The sequence below is a fragment of the Equus caballus genome, chromosome 24 (genome assembly GCF_041296265.1).
Source record: "Equus caballus isolate H_3958 breed thoroughbred chromosome 24, TB-T2T, whole genome shotgun sequence".
Lineage (NCBI taxonomy): Eukaryota > Metazoa > Chordata > Mammalia > Perissodactyla > Equidae > Equus > Equus caballus.
In genome coordinates this window covers 54,626,287-54,641,224 of record NC_091707.1, presented here as the reverse complement: position 1 = coordinate 54,641,224, position 14,938 = coordinate 54,626,287, and the positions used below count along the sequence as shown (strand labels likewise).

Here is a 14,938-nt window from a genome sequence, read left to right as displayed (position 1 = left end):
CTTTGTTTCAGCAGCCCTGGCAAACGAATACAGTTAGTGTAGAATCTCAAAGTCAAGGATTGGTTATTCCACAGACTTGGGACATCATTCATTTCTGATGTTGAAATACAAAATACACTTTCACATGATAAGATTGTTACTCTATATAACGAGAGGCAATCACCCATCTCAGCATCAATAAAGAACATTAACCTTCGTGGTCTCCCACCGGCCTGCCGACGCAGGTGTGCTTTTCCACAACATCCCTGACAGATGCTCTCTCAGCCTAAGTTGAAGAGCTTGAGTGATTACCAAGATTGTTGGTTATTTTTGTCCCAAATCGCCCTTCCCGAAACATCCTTCATTGATTCTGCTTTTGTCTGGTTGATTGCATCTCTCTCTGTCCTGGTGCAGGCTTCTGTCTGTTCTGAGATGTTGCCATAACTGCCTGCGTCCTGGTGTCCCCACGTCTGTCTTGTTACCCCAGGATTAACTTGCCTGAATGAAGGGGTTAATGATGTCATTTCATTCTCTGTTGCCTACCCCATTAAGTGCAAACATCTTGGCGTGGACTTCAGGTCTGCTGCGTTCCTGCTGCAAATGCTGTCTTGGCATCCGACACACTCCGGCCACGCCATGCTATCAGCAACTCTAGCCCTGACTCTCAGACACGGCATGCATTTGAATGCTCTGGACCTCCGCCCATGCTGTTTCCGAGTCCGAGTCCCAAGGGCCTGCCTTCCCCGCCTGCCAGCATAGAAGCCGCCCCTTCTGCAAGGCCTTGGCCTCGTGAGCAATCCTGTCCACCGCACTCCCACATCTGCTGGTACTGTCCCGTATCCCTTAGGTCAATCTGCCTTGCCTTGTAGGAACTTGTGTGTATTTGTGTGTGTGTGTGTGTGTGTGTTTTCATCTCTCCCAGGAAATTAGTTGTCTCTAACACCTATCATGCTTGACACGATGTTGAAAGTAGTTGCACTGAGTAATCGTTGAGTGAATGAATGAATGAATGAACCCTTTAGACAAAGTCAGTTGCCCATTACACGCAATAGGCTTTCAAATGCTTTGAAGAGTGCCCTCATCTTCTCCAGGGTAAAGTTCGCCTTTTCCTCCCTGTCCATCACGGGACGTAGTTTCTAGACCCCTCGTCTGCATAGATGCCCTCCCCACTCAACGAGGCTCTTTTCTCCTGAATCCTGGTACCCAGAGCTGAAGACAATGACCTCAGAGGACTGACCTGGGTGGCACTTCCCTTTAATAACTTGGATGTTATGATTCTATGGATGCCACTGAAGTCTGTGTTACAGCCAGGATATCTACTGTTCATCCTATTGAACTTCTGGTCAATTACAAACCTATCAGTCCTTTCAAATGAACTGCTTTTGGGTCTTCTCCATTCTGTACTGAGCTAATTGATTTTTTTAAAATCTAAAGACAGGATTTATCTTTATCCATGTGAAATGTCATTTTGTTGGTTTCAGTCCATCCTTTTAACCAATCAAAATCTTTGAAACTCTTCAATCTGGCGTCTAAGGCATCAGCATTTTGACAGCAGGGAATGTGCCATAACAAACCCTTGCATGTCTTCATCCTTGTCATCGACAAACACATTAGCAGCACAGAGGAGGGTGGAGCTCCGTGCACAGCTCGGGAGATGCCTCCCCAGCCACGTCTCCATTGATCTATTTGTCAATATTCTGGATTTGTTTGTCCAACTAAATATGGAACCCCTCCAATTGTTTGTTCACCCAGCCTATCTTTCTCCGAACCATCCACAGGGTTTTGTGAAGACTCTTTACCAAGGCTTTGTGAATCCAGCCTGGCAACGCTGTGGAAAGAGGAAACGAGGTTGGTTTGGCTCTTGGGAACCACATCTCCTTCCAAGAGCGCACGCACGAGCTCTTCAGAGATCTGTGCAAGTTTTTGCTCAGAACCCATATTAATATCAAACTTATCATCTACGTTTTCCAGAACCCAACTTTTTCTGCTTTTTGGAAAATTATGACATTCTCCCCTTCCCAGTTTTCTGCAACTCCCATCTGGCCAAATCCAAGAGGGTTTGTGGAGACCTGAGAACATCTTCACGGTAACTCAGCAGTCCTTCAGCCATCTCTTACCTGTCCTGGGTTCTTGACAATTGCTCCCAAAGGACATTTCTTCACTTCTTTCTACTTTTAAGATAATTCTCCTCATCAGAGGGAAAGAAACTCGCAGAGCTAAGTCCAAATACGCAGACTGGTTTTCAGAGTCCTTCATGGCCCCGTCGCCTCCGGCTCCTGCATCTTCTGCCCCCAGACAATCCACACTGCTTTCCTTTTCCCAGACACTCCGCAGTCGTCCGCCCCCGGGGCTTTGCTTGTGTGATTCCCGCTGTTGGCCGTGTTGTCCTTCTGCTCCATGTGGGGGCCTCTCTCACATGCTGCCTCCTCGCTGTGCTGCTGGAGTCCCTGTCTCCTCGCTTGCTGGTGGCAGTCAGTACCTTTGCTCTGTGCGAAACCAACCTGCCTTCTATAGCTCTGTAGAAGCTGGACTGTCAGCACGTGGGGAGCCATGGGGCAGGGCTTCTGCTCTTCACTTTGTGTTGGTTTATCCTCCCATAGCGGCCAACGTGGAGTCTCCATAGCGCTCTCCCTGGCCTCGCCCCTGGCTGGGAACCTCATCATCCCCTGGGGAGGCAGATCTACGGCGTGTCTCATAAAGGCGGCATATCCGTAGCATGGTGAACCCAGCTCCCTGACTACCTGTGCACCATCTGGCCTGGGTGGGCTGGGGTGGGTGAGAGGCACTGGGCGAGAAACAGCTCTGTGTGATAAACAGCCTTATCAAAGGCCTTTCCAACTTCCTTACCCCGTCCCCAAACAGTCAACCCTGCAGTGCCTGAGCTTCAGAGCCTTCCGCAGATAATTCATTAACAGTTCAAATAGATATGAAGACTCCTTATTATCCGAGAAACCCATGGCTTTTTTCCCCAGTAAGTTATTCACTCAAAAGCATTCCTAATGATTTGGATCAATCAGAAGAATTTACATATTTTGAAGTGTCTGAATTGAAGTGGAAAATTAAAAGCCATATTCGGTTGGTCTGCTTTTTCAGAAATGTCGTTCCATTTAGGAAACTCGACGTTATAATTGTCTGTCATTCATACCGTAAGGCAGGTAGTGCAGTAGATTTTAAACAAAATATCAGTTGCAGCATCTCCACTGAACAATGTCATTTTCAGGAATTTCTGTTCGTTTGCTCCATCGTGTTGCCCGTGAGGTTTTATGGCAGTTCTTGGCATACCACTGACTAACCACAGAGTAAACACGCTCATATTAGGTCAACTACTCATTCCAGTGCTGGGGCAGCCCGGGTTTATGCCTGTGTCCTGGGTAATCATTAACAGTTCCCCTTTGACTCTGAAATATTCTGGTGTGGATGACAAATTATATGGTTATCCTAGCTAACATGGAAAGACTTAGAACCTATCCATATTGTACATTGAAAAAAATTATTGAGATTCATACATATTTAAAATGCCATCCTAAGATGCCTCACAGCATCAGAGTTGCAAGAAATAAAGAGAAGTTGCTGGAAATCTGAATATTTATCAGGAAAGTCAAGCAAAAGATCTGCTTCTGAGGTTTGCCTGGTCCCTTCCCACCACCCCCACCACAGGCGTTTTCATCCCCGAATCTAGATATGCAACACTTATTTGTAATTAACAAAGGGTCTTGGAATTCTTGCCAAAAATTTTCCCTATGGACCCCAGACTCCAGCTATCCCACTAGTTAAGGCAAAGGTTAAAGGGTCCTCTGATTGGAGGCCACTGTAAGATGCTGCTCCACCTCCCTCAGTCCTGGGTGTGTTCACCGTGTTCTTCATCACACCCAGCTTCTGGGTGCTGACCATTGGTTCACTCATTTGCACACACCGAGTGCCCACTCTGTGCCAGGAACAGGGGACACAAAGGGGACTAAGCCTGGCCCCGAGGGTCTCACAGTCCAGAAGGGGAGCAAACACACAGGAATACACCGAAACACACAGGAGGGGACTGAGCACACAGGAACCCACTGAAGGGACGTCCCAGTCACCGTCCACGCATTGGCACCAGTCCATGCTACACTCCCGTGGGGTAGGGAGTACTGCCTCAGTTTTACATGTGGGGAGCTCCCTTGTGAGCAGAGGGCAGGTGCCTGGCCTAAGGGCACGTAGCTGGTGGGTGGTAGAGATGGGATTTAAATCTGTTCCCGCCAGGCCCCAAACCTCACTCTTCTCCTCTGAACTGCCACTTCTGCAGCTGAGGATGGAATAAGAGAGACCGGGGGGAAGGAAGGAAGACTTTACCCAAGAATACAAAAGCACTCTGGTTGGGGACAAGAAGGAAGAACACCCCAAGATAGGGTGAGGCCTCGAACCTCATCCTGTGGGGTGCAGACTCTGGGTCCAACTGTGCCTTACTCACAGGACGTGTTCAGAAAGTGTTTGCTGCTTGGGCTTGGGATAAATGAAGGCATGAGGATGACTGAGGCCCCAGTGGCTGGGGCAGACAGAGAAGGAATCTAGGAGGCAGATGGGGCCAGAGCTCCAACTTTGATGGATCTGGGAGATGAGATAAGTGGAGAAAGGAGGTAACATCATCCACAGGCTAGAAACGCATGCCCAGTGTGTCTGGGAAATGATGAACCATCCAGCTCCGTTCAAGTCAAGGATGGGGCAAGGAGGTCAGACTGGAGGCATCAGGCCCCATTGCAGAGGGCCTGGGACCCCATACTAAAGGGTTAGGCTTGGTACATGGGCAATAGGGAGCCCCTTGGAAGCCTCACAATTAGACTGTGCTTCAGGAAGACTGATGGGGAAGTGCATGTAAACTGGACCAGGGGACTTTGGAGTCACGAAGACAAACTAGTAGGCGCTGGTGTAGTTCCAGGTGAGACAGTGAGAGCCGGGGTGTGGCCACAGGCCATCCTCCCAGGTGGATGGGGAATTGGCTGGTTGAACCGGGTTGTTGACACAGAAGATGCCAAGGGAGGATCTCGTCTGAGAAGGAATGAGTGATGAGCAGAGTGGGATGTCAGGAAGTGAGGGAAGTGCAGGCAGAAGCCCGTGTCTTGACAAAGAAGATGCCAGTGGGGATGTGGAAAGTGGACAGATGAGCCGTGGCAAGGCCTGGTGGCTGGAGGAGGCCAGGAAACAGGCAGTCAGATGGGGAGAGGAGAAAAGAGCTGCAAAACCCACCTTGTGGGGCAGCATGGACAGGAGGGGCGCTGTCAGGGTGGGAAGAGCAAGCGTGGTTGACAGGAGGAGGAAAGAGTCAGAGGAGGGGAAGTTGGTGATAATTCCAGGAGAAAGGAGATGGCCGCTGGAACATAATTCCGGAGGACACAGTGTGCGGGGGAGCCTCCCTGGAAAGAAGGAAGGATGCCACGTCTCCTGGGCGAGAGGGTCAGTAGAACGAGATGGGTGAAAAGCCACCGAAAATGTGAGGTTTCATTCATTTGTTCAACAAATATTTGTTGGCAACATAATCATCCTCGTAAAGAAGTTCTAAGAGTGGCTTTCCAGGGACAGGCAGTGGATTGAGCCCAGGTGTTTATCTCCACGTTCTGCTGGAACTCCTCATACCCACAGGACAGAGAGGATGGAAGAGGAGATGACCTCAATACACCTGCAATCTGGTAAACAGGAGAGGAGAGGCAGGGTCTCATTTGCCCCAAACCAGCTGAAACTGAAGCTGGTAATGTTGGGGCAACCAAGAAGCACACCACTTCTCACCACAGCACCCCCAGAGGTTCGGGAACTGCCAGCACCAGGCGCCTATGGAAGTGGGGTCACAGGAGAAGCTGCAACAGGAGGATTGGCCAAAAGTCTGCATAAGAAGCTGCTGTGAACTGAATTGTGTCCCCTCAAATTCCTAGTTTGAAGCCCTAACCCCCAATGTGACTATATTTTGAGACAGGACTTTTAGGAGGCAATTAAGGTTAAATGAGTCATAAGGGTGGGCCACAATCTGATATGTTTGGTGACCTTATAAGAAGAGGAAGAGATCTCTCTGCCCCCTCTCTGCCATGTGAGGACACATTGAGACGGTGGCCGTCTGCAAGCCAGGAAGAGAGCTCTCGCCAGGCACCCACCATGCTGGCAGCCTGATCTTGGACTTCAGCCTCCAGAACGGTGAGAAATTTCTGCTGTTGAAGCCCCCCAGGCTGTGATATTTTGTCACAGTGGCCCCAGGCGACTCGCGCAGAAGCAGTCAGACCCCTGCCCAGTCTCCTTCGTCTCCCTGAAGAAGATGGGAGGGTTAATCTCTCAAACAGGTGAATTAAGGGGTTCTCTGCACAAATGGATACCAGGGGTACCATCCCGAAGATGAGAAAGAAGTGACCGCCGACCGCTGACTGGTGAGACCTCGTCCCAGTCCCTTCACACCCTGAGCTCCCAGAATCCTGGCAGCCAAGTGTCTGCTTTGCAGACAAGAGCATGGAAGACCCTTCTTTAAAGAATATGACGAACTCTCAGGAAGGACCTGGAGGTAGGGAAGATCGGGAATCACAGGAAAGTCCTCCTGGTGCCGTCTCCTCTGTGGACGCAGTTTCCAGGCAGCTTTTGAAGGCTCCTCTCTAAAATTTGAACGGACAGCCAAGAATCTCTAAACATTTGAGAAAATATAAAAGGAAAAAAGGAAGTGGGGATATGAGGAAACAGACAATACAGAGAACAGAGGAAATAAAACTATCGTCAACATCCTCAAAGCATGAAGTTCTTGCACCCACAAAACCACGATAAGATGCTAAAATAGGGTGATAAAGAAGAGTTTTTGGAAGTTAAAAATATGGCAGTAGAAATAAAATCTCTGCAGAAGACTCTAAAATAAGGTTAAGGAAATATCTCAGGAAAACAAAAGAAGACAAAGCAATATAGTAAATAGGAGAAAAATTGATAATCATATTGGGAAGTTCAATGTCTGAATAATGGGAGTTTCAGAAAGAGAAAATGAAGAAGATAGAGGGAGGGAAATCATCAAAGAAATAATTCGAGAAAAACTCCCAGAACAAAGAGACATGAATTTCTAAGTTGAAAGAATCTAAGTGTTCAGCAAAATGGAGAGAAAATAAATCACACACCAAATTTTATTTCCCTGTGACAATTTAGAATACTGGAGATAAGGAAAACGTTCAAAATGCTTCCAGAGAGAAACAACAGGTCTCAGACAAAGGATTAAGAATCAGAATGGCATTGGATTTCTGAACAGCAAGGAGAGAAGCTAGGAAGCAATAAAGAAATGCAATTAAATAAAATTTTGAGGGATATTTATTTTCAACCTATAATCACAGGCCCTAACAAACCATCAAATCAAGTGTGTGAGTAGAATAAAGATATTTTCCGTCATGCAAGTCTCAACCCCAAAACTTAGCTCCTGTGTTTTTAGCTCGTGCCTTAGCTCCCCTCCTTTCTCAGAAAGCTACTGCAGGATGTGCTACACCAAAATGAGAGAGTTGTCAAGAAAGAAGAAGACATAGGGTAGGAAACAAGGCGTTGAACCCAGGAGAGAATGAAAGGAATCTCCAGGAAAATGAGACAAGGGATCCCAAGACAGCAACTGGGCAATGAACAGTCACAATTGTGCTAGGAGGCAGCCAGTCAGATTGCAGCCAGAGGACAGAGACTTTGCAGAAATGCCACCAAGAAGATGGAATTGAAAACTACTGAAAGGAGGTTTATAGATAAGCCAGAGTATTGGGGGATGACTTAGCGATAGATACATGGAAAACAGAAGACTTACTCCAGGAAAACAAAACATGATAGAGGAAAGAAAATTCAATTATATCCTATACAGCTTAACTATGAGTCGTGTTCCAGAGTCATAATAATATAAACACACAACAATCAAATAAAAAACTGTGACATCTATGTTGGGAGGATGGAGAGAAGTGTGTGTGCACGTGTGGGTTTGTAGTGAGAGATGCGAAAGAGAACTGTCTTCATCTTCTGTGGGATGTGAACAGACAAATTCCTGAACCTGGAAAATCAGCATGTATCAGTGTACGCACGTTATTTCAAGGAAAAGAAATACAGAGCAAAGGAACGGATAAAGTATGTGGAAGCGGCAGTTGCTTCTGGCAAGTGGGGGTGTGGGGAAGGCGTGGGAAATGGGGGAAGGTAACTGCTATTTTTTTTTGTCTTGAGCTTTGCAGAATGACTTGATATTTAAAAATATGTGTAGTGACTTTAAAAAATTTAAATGAACTTTAAAATCTTATGTGCATTTTGATCTAACTTCCTAAGCTTCAGTTGGGTGATTTTGCTCTTTCGCTCACTCGTCCTGCAGACGTCTCCTGTGAGCCTTCTTCTGTAGGCCAGGGTCTGTGCACCGTGAAGACAAAGGCTCAGTGGCAGTCCCTAAAGGACCCTTCCTTTTAATAAGAAAAACTTCAGGGAGGTTCAAGATTTAAGCGCCATTTTACTTTGTTTTGCGCACGAGATGGGTCTCTGAAGAACGCTAAATTCTACGTTTGTAAATCAATTGAAGTCTTGGGACAACGTGTGGCTGGAGCTTGCGATTTAAAGGGGTCTTATGATAAATCTTCCAGGAAACAAAAATTCCCACATAATATGTCAATGCGTCTATTCATATTTTCATATGTTGGCCACTCTGATGAGAAGTAGATGTGGCAGCAGAAAACGTAGTTTGAGAACAAATTTATAGGTGACATCGCCATTTGGGAAGAGGAGAATTCATTTATGACCGAAATTACTAATGACAACAAATAGGAATTTACTTATCTATCGTATCCTGAGATGTGGTCCTTAATTACAGTATTATGTGCATTCTTGACAATGTCATTTAGTGATTAAAAACTAACTATATCTGATAAATGGGATAGTAAAATGTTCAGCTATACATCAGTGGGGTTCTGCACTAATTAATGTCACAAGTTTTTACATTTCTCCATTTACAAGATATAACTGCCTCCTTTCAACTTCATCTATACAGGCACCCAGAAGAACCTCCTGTGTGTATTTAATATTTGAATGACTGCGTTACCTGCTAAGATTTTATTTTTGCCTGTAGGACATTTTATGGCACCAAATTAGAGCAGCAGGAAAACATTCTTAAAAAGATAGCCATCGTTTGGAAAAACCATCTGTTTTAGTTGGAAGAGTATATACATAAAATGTATCATGAAACTTTGCTGTGAAAATGCTCTTTCTCCCAAATGTTACCTTTTATGCCATGACTATTTATAACGTCCTGGATGAATCTACGAAATGTTTTATTCAAAGTCCTCATTGTTATCCCAATACTGCCATTATGTGGGAAACAGAAGAGCCTCAGAAGTTCTACTCATGTATTAGGCATGCCTTTCAAATTGGTTCAAAAATTGTATTAAGTGAAATACATCTCACAGTAATGAAAAGCTGTCCTCCGCACGGCGGCCAGGTTGGTCTGCTGAAGCATGGCACTAATGCAATCACCGCCTGGCTCAAAAGTCCCCGGTAGCTCCCCACTGCCTGCTGGAGGAAGAGGAAGCCTGGCCAGTGAGCCACTGGGATGCGCCCGGCCAGCCTCTCTAGCGTGGCATCTGACACGCCGGCCCACGCTCAGCCCGCTCGCCTGTGAAATGGACCATTTGCTGTTCTCTGGATGCACCACCACTCTGTCCCATCTCAGGCTTTGATTGGGCTGTCTCTCCACATTGCACCCTGCTGTGGACTGAATAGTGTCCCCTCAAAATGCCTCTGTTGAACCCTAACCCCTAACGTGAATGTATTTGGAGTGGGGCCTATAAGGAGGTCACTAAGGTTAAATGAGGTCACATGGGTGGAACCCTAATCTGATAGGATTGGTGTCCTTCTAGGAAGAGGCAGAGACCAGAGCTCTCTCTTCTGTGTGAGCACACAGCCAGACAGCGGCCGTCTGCAAGCCAGGGGAGAGCCCTCCCCAGAACCAGACTTGCCAGCACCCTGACCTTGGACTTCCAGCTCCAGAAACGTGAGAAAATAAATTTCTGTGGTTTAAGCTGCCCGGTCTGTGGTATCTATGGCAGCCCCAGCAGACTAACGCACTTCCCATTTTCCCAGTCGTCATCTCTCAAGGTGCATCTAAATGCCACCTACTCTGGGGACCCCCACCTCTCTCCCTGCCAGGTGTCCCTCCGCCCCTCCGAAGCCCTCAGCCCCTAGGACTGTCCAGGTGAACTCCAGTCCTCTGAGACTTTCCTAGTCCACTTCCTGGGCTCTGAGCTCCCTGAGAACAGAGACTGGATCTAGATGCTGGATCCGTCCTGATGCTCTGTAACTAGAAAATAGATTCAATGTGGAGACACAGGCTCCTCTAACTTTTCAAGAAGCCTCGGCCTCTGTGTCTTGGGCGGTGTGCCAGCAAGCTGCACTCCTAATTATATAACAGTATTGAAATGTAAAATGCGTGTCAGTATGAAGAGAGGAACGACCTCTTTTTTTTTTTTTTTTTTTGTATTTTGTAACCAGAAAAGCTCTTTATGATCGCTGGACTAGTTTCCATTTTAAGCTAATTAGTAAATTGCATTTTTGGCTCTCTAACTGGCTAGGTTAAATTTAGCTCATCTCTTCCCTTAAAGTCAGGCTGTCAGTGGGATTTGCAATTAAAATTTCCACTCTCAACTTTCTTTCCCATTCAGGGGGATGTTGGCAACACACCCGCTCTTCCAGTCCTCCCTCCCACAGCTGCTCCCCACCCTCTGGCTTCCCGTGGACACAGCAAGACGGCTCCTGCCCCCTCGGCCTGCGGGTCACCGATGAGCACGGCTGACATCCTTGGATCGCCCCCATGAGCAGGCAGGGCTTGTACCAGGGCTGCAAACCAGCCCTCAGTCATGCAGTGAACACGTACATGTACCAGGCCCCAAAGGATTTTTCAAAATGTGCAGCTACCTAACGGCCAGGGCTGGAGCAGGGGCCTGGGGTCCCCTGATGTGCGAGGCAGGAACCATTTTCTCGCTGGACATGCTTAGGGGTCCCGGAAGAGCAGGCTGGGCGGCAGGAGAAAAGAACGCACTCAGCGGAGGGTTGGGGAGCAGGGCCACATTACAGAAGTACTGAGCACTACAGAAATACTGGAATCCTGTAACAATCGCCACGTCCAAACCAGGGTGTACCAGCTGACGCTGGGCCCAGCCATGCCCCAAGATGCCCAGGAACCTCCTGGTGAGGAGTGTGGGCAGGTGTTAGTGCAGAGGTCACCAGGCCACCCCCGCACTGCTGTCTCTGGTGAGCAGAGTCCCTCTGAGAGCCAGGGAAAGTCCCCCACCTCTAGAATCCCACTCTGTCCCCTCCAAGCCCTCAGCTACTCCCTTGGAAGCCTGCTTACCTCCCTCCCACCCTGTTTGCCCTTGAGCCCTGCAAAGTGCTCTTCTCCAGGGCCAAGCCCTTCCCGCCCACCCCCAAGTGTGGGTCAGAGGCTGCCCAGCCCCTCAGCAGGACAGCCGGAGGGTGGGAGGGGGGAAGAGGCTCACCCAGTCTTCGTCAGGCAGAAGAAAGACACCAGGCCAGTTCCTCCCTGTGAGAGCAGCCCGCTGCCCCTCCTCCGAGGGGAGATGGGGAGGCAGAGACCGGCCTTAGGAGCAGAGTGCCTGCGTCTGACTTTTCTGGAGGCCATTAAGCAGGATGGGCTGGCGATTTCCAAGAAGCGGGAAGGAGGCATCCATTATGCAGGCACTAATGGATCTCCAGCCTCCAGCGCTGCTCAGGGGAACAGGGTGGGTCTGTGAGGGGGGAGCGGTGTCCACCTCGGCCTGGCTGGTTCCTCTTCCCATCGGTGCTTCTGTGCTCTGCAGTGAGACCCTGCCTATCTGGGTGATGGCAAGTAGGGCAGAGGAAGCCACCTCCAGGGAACGGCTGCGGTTAGTGAAATGAGCTCAGTGGCCTGGGGAGTCCTCAGAGCAGAGAGGGATCTGGGAGTGAGCACCTGCGTCTCTGCAGTCACAGTGACTTGGAATTTAGGCAGAGAATTACCTGTGGAAAAACTGGAAAACATCTTTTTTCTCCCAGATGTGTGATCCTGGGCAAATGTCTATCCCTCTCTGGGCCTGACACAGGAGGGCAGTGGCCTCTGGGCCCTCCTAGTGTCTTTCCAGCTCTGGCCTCCTGTGGCCCTGCCCAGAACAGACGCCTCCGAACACCCATCCATGGATGGTGAGGAAAATGTGGAGTGAGATTTTCGTGGCACAAAATGTATCTAATTTCAAGACTTTGTCTTATTCTGAGATTATTCATCTGACATTTTTGGCGGTAAAATAGCCTTTCTTTTATGAAATAATGGCCAGAGTGGATGGTCATTATTTTTAAGTGTCCTTATTAAGCCAAATCAAAAGTTGGCAGCCTTATGTTGCTGCCCTGGCCGGCCGGGGACGTGTGAGTCTGTGGATCATGGTTTAGTGCAAAATCTGGACCCTGAAGGACTCTCATTTTGGGCTTTGGTCGCTGTTGGCTCCTGGAGAAATGTGGATGGGGAAGGGACACAGATGTGCTCCCCACCTGTGGGGACAGCATTGCGGCCACCCTGCTCCTGAGATGTTCAGGATGCAACATCTTCTAAACCCTGGGCTGGGTTTTATTCATCTCACGAGCTCTCACGGTCAGAGCTCCTGCTCCTGGTCTGCCCAGCAGCAGAGCACGTGGGTCGGGCTGCAGGCTGTGACACACTCACGGGTCAGGAAATCCATTCAGCAGGGGACCGAGACCAGCACCTTTACAATGAAATCTTGTGGAACAGAGCAGAAAACATCAGAGTGTATCGCATGTGGACATGTAGTAGGGTAAGTATTGATTCATAAGCCTTTTATTCCAAATATGTATTCAAATGTGTATGTATTTGAATATATATTCAAATGTATGTGTTCAAAATATATATTCAAATACATACGTATATTCAAGTATATATATATGTGTATTCTGCTTCTGTATGGAGGAGTAAATTCCTGACAAACCAACCCTCTTGCAGACAACATCTACAAATCTACAAACTATGGACAAAAGAACAAAACAACATCCTGAGGTCCCTAGAGAATAAATAAAAGCAGGCAGGTTTTGGAGCAGCATCAAGACCTAAAAGAATCAACCCACATAGGGTAAGTTTCCCATTTTTGCGGCTTTGCAAAGTGTGTGTGCAGACACACTTGTGGTGGCTAAATTCCAGTAGGAAGCCTGTTGTCCCTCTGGACAGAGGAATCAGGAGAAGAAGCCTTGGACAGCAGGGTTGCTGGAGAGGGGGAAGAGCTCCCCAACAGAGAGGGGCAGAGAAGGAGAAGCCCATATTTTGTGTGTAAAGTCTGACCAAGTCTCTGGGTGACTGCCACACCACACACGTGCATGGTATGTTACAAGCAGTCTGAACCAAGAACTGAGCCGCCACCCCCGACAAGTGTCACAGAGTTTGAAGTTCGAGTCTAACCAAGTCAACTGCCTACCGAAACAAAAACATCAACACTGGTCAAAACAGTGTCACAGAATCCAGAGTTTCCACAACAGAATATTCCCAACCTCCAGGACACAATCCAAAATTACTCCACATATGAATAACTGGGAAAAGGCAACACATTTTTAAGGAAAAAAGTCAATCAATAGATACCAACCGTAAGATGACCCAGATATTGGAATTATTAGACAAGAACTTTAAAGCAGCTGTTATAACAATACTCAATAAGGTAAAGAAAAATATGTCCTAATAAAAAAATGTAGCACATCTCAGTTGAGAAATGTAAAATATGTAAATGAACCAATTGGCAGCATTATTCGTAATAGCCACAAAAGAGAAAAATATCCAAGTGTCCGTCAACTGATGAATGGTTAAATGAATGTGGGATATTCATATAATAGAATATTATTCAGCCATTAAAAGGAATGAAGTACTGATCCATGCTGCAACATGGATGAACCTCGAAAACGTTATGTTAAGTGAAAGAAGCCAGTCACAAAGACACAGACTGTATGATTCTATTTATAGGGAATTCCTAAGATAGGAAAATCTATAAAGACATAAAGTAGATTCATAGTTGCCAAGAGCTGGGGAGAAAGGGAAATGGGGCATGATTGCTAGTAAGTATTGGGTTTCTTTCTTTTTTTTTTTTTGAGGAAGATTAGCCCTGAGCTAACATCTGCTGCCAATCCTCTGCTTTTTTTTAGCTGAGGAAGACTGGCCCTGAGCTAACATCCGTGCCCATCTTCCTCTACTTTATATGTTGGACGCCTACCACAGCATGGTTTGACAAGCAGTGCCATGTCCACACCCAGGAGCCAAACTGGTGAACCCCAGGCTGCCAAAGTGGAATGTGTGAACTTAATCACTGCACCACAAGGCCAGCCCCTATTGGGTTTCTTTTGGTAGTAAAGAAATATTTTGGAATTATATGGTGGTGATGGTTGCATAACTTTGTGAACATACTAAAAACTACTGAATTGTACACTTAAAAAGGAATCAAATAAAAATTTCAGAATGAAAACTACAGTGTCTGAAATGCAAAAATTCATTAGATGGATCCAGTACAAGAATGGAAATAACAGATGGAAAAAATCAGTAAACTTGAAGAGAGATGAATAAAATTTTTCCACTCTGAAAAAGAGTGAGAGGGGGAAAAAAAGAGAGAATAAAATTAACAGAGCCTCAGGGACATGTAAAACAACATGCAAAGTCTAAAAGTTCCAGAGGACAGGAAAGAGAGAATGGGGCAGGAAAAGTATTTGAAGAAATAATAGCTGAAAATTTCTCACATCTGGAGAAAAACATAAATTATAGTTTCAAGAAGCTTAGCTAAATCTGGATAAGATAAAGGAAGAAACTATGCCTTTGGCACATCATAATCAAATGCTAAAAACCCAAGATAGAGACAAAACCTTGAAAGCAGAGAGAAAACCATGTTTTCCATACAGGAGATCAATGCTTCAAATGACTGCAGACATCTCATCAGAAACTACTGAGGCCAGGATATCATGGAAAACATCC

At 46.9% G+C, this 14,938-nt stretch overlaps 1 protein-coding gene across 6 annotated transcripts in view; it reads right to left on the bottom strand.

Moving 5' to 3' along the window:
* Positions 1 to 14,938, bottom strand: part of EML1 (EMAP like 1) — a 166,890-nt gene that overhangs the window by 124,461 nt on the left and 27,491 nt on the right. The window contains exon 1 of one of the 6 annotated variants that reach the window (XM_070249701.1): positions 11,454 to 11,795. The exons of 4 other annotated variants lie outside the window; for them this stretch is intronic. The gene's annotated coding sequence lies outside the window, so the exon portion shown is untranslated. Of the gene's footprint in view, positions 1 to 11,453; positions 11,796 to 14,938 lie in introns of those variants that run through there. One more of the 6 variants, XM_023628380.2, reaches the window with a different exon arrangement.